The sequence below is a fragment of the Oratosquilla oratoria genome, chromosome 22, assembly GCF_046742065.1.
Source record: "Oratosquilla oratoria isolate Oo_2021 chromosome 22, ASM4674206v1, whole genome shotgun sequence".
Taxonomy (NCBI): Eukaryota; Metazoa; Arthropoda; class Malacostraca; order Stomatopoda; family Squillidae; genus Oratosquilla; species Oratosquilla oratoria.
The window spans coordinates 32,896,901-32,899,069 of record NC_134798.1 but is presented as its reverse complement, the minus strand read 5'-3'; positions in this window follow the sequence as shown (position 1 = coordinate 32,899,069).

Below are 2,169 nucleotides of genomic sequence, written 5' to 3'. Positions count from 1 at the left end.
TAATGTAAGCTTACCATTATTCTCTAGTGAGACCTGGAATTTTCATCTGAAAACCAGAAGGTATCGCGTCGGGGTTGGTAGATCTCACCATAAGTGGGGAATAATGATGGAAAATTTTGAGATGGCCTAGTGCACTTCCACCCTCTTCTTGTCCTTGTGCAACCATCCGCCATCCGCATCCAACGAATCTTATGATTGAATGGTCCACCAAGAGTTATTCTATTTAATTGGTTTGAAATTACTTTCGAGTCCCATGTGATTCGAAAGCAACCAAGGCTTTGAAAGACGAAATTCTTTGAAAATTGGGTATTTGTGTACTGTATAACTTGCTCGACAATGTGATTTGGCACCCATTGCCTTATGTATTATTTAGTGATGCTGGCTGTTGTAAAAAGTACCATGGTAGCTCTTGTCATATGTGACATTTGTTTGAACATATTTAACTTTCTTTTCAGTCGTTTTAACTTAAATTGAAATGTTTCTATCAGTTTCATGGGTCTGTTATCATGGCCCCTAATGTGAACTACAAGTGCCTTAGTACCTGTTTGCCTTCTGTCACATATATTGAAAGTGAAATGAGAATTACTTAAAATGTATTTTTCATATCTACATATATGCATAACGATGCATGATATGCTCATGAAGATGAAACTGAATAATTGACTGGAGAGAGGATTGCGTCATAGAACAATTATAATCAAAACAAGAGCTTTCTAGTAAACAAAACATCATTCTACACAGAAAACCAAGCAACGTATCTCAGACGTTTCCGTAAAGGAAATGTAACAGATATGTTTATATGTTCGATGACTGCTCAGTTGTGATTGATTCTCTTCCTCTGGATCCAATATGTCATATTTAAGCCTGATTTATCAAATTCCTGTGACATAGATATACAGGAAGACACAGAAAAATGGGAACTATTGAAAAACCCAATAAAAATAGAAGAAAAAAATATTGGCAGCAATTGCCTTTTAAGAGACAGTAATACAAATGATCAATGTTTGAAATTTACATCCTGTAGATGGCGTCCTCCTGTACGTATACATTCTTTCAATCTGCTGCTGAGGTTCGCCATTGCTCGCTGCAACATCTCAGCTGGGATACCAGGAATTTCGTCTTGAATTCTTTGTTTCAATTCATCCATTGTCCTTGGCCGAGTCGTGTATATCTATGTCGACTCTTCAGGTAGCCCCGCAAGAAAAAATTAGAAGCGGACAAATCCGGTGATCTTGGGGGCCAGTGAATATCACCTAATCTTGAGACGGCAAGGTTACAGAACAATTTTCGCACAGCTGCTATTGATTGCCTTGCAGTGTGCAATGTCCCACCATCCTGTTGAAACCAGGTTTCGTGAAGTTGTGGAAAATTGTTCAATGCAGGTACAACAAAAGATTACAACATCTCAACATATCGATCCAAAGTGACTGTATGTTCCTATGGTCATTTTTGAAAAAGTAAGGTCCGATGACCCCGTGTGACGAAACTGCACACCATACTGTCACCTTGTTGACGTGTAAAGAGCGTTCATGAACTTCTTTAGGGTTGCTGTCTACCCAGTAAAGACAGTTCTACTTATTCACGTAACCTGTGAGATTAAATGGGCCTTATCTGACATCCAAAGCCTGTCCAGAAATTCATTGTCTTCGTTTATGTGGTCATAATTTGCTGACAGAGTTGTAATCACAACTGGTGATCGTTCTCCTTCAGTTGTTGCACGATCTTGTACGGGTGAAATTTTAAATAAAGATGAAGGATTCGGCGAACTCTCTCTCGGGACACATTTACCCTAGCTGCTTGCTTACGAAGTGAACGCTGTGGGCTTCAAAAGACTGAAACGCGTAAAGTTTTGATATTCTGTGGAGTACAAGCACTTCTCGGTCATGTCTTTTTTTTTTTTTTTTTTTTTTTTTTTTTTTTTTTTTAAGAGCAGATCCAGTCTCTTCAAAACTTTTAATCCAATTTTTTATCGCGTGGTTTGAGGGAACCCGACCATGGCGTCCTAAGTTGAAAAACGACGGAACTCCCTCTGCACACCTTCCAAAATATCATTCTTTGTGTAAAACATTTTTATGGCAAAAGCACACCGTTGACCGCTCCACTGCTCCATGATTACTAAATTGCGAGAGTGTTTACAGCTCAAGGTCCATATTTGGCAGTGCTGCCAAC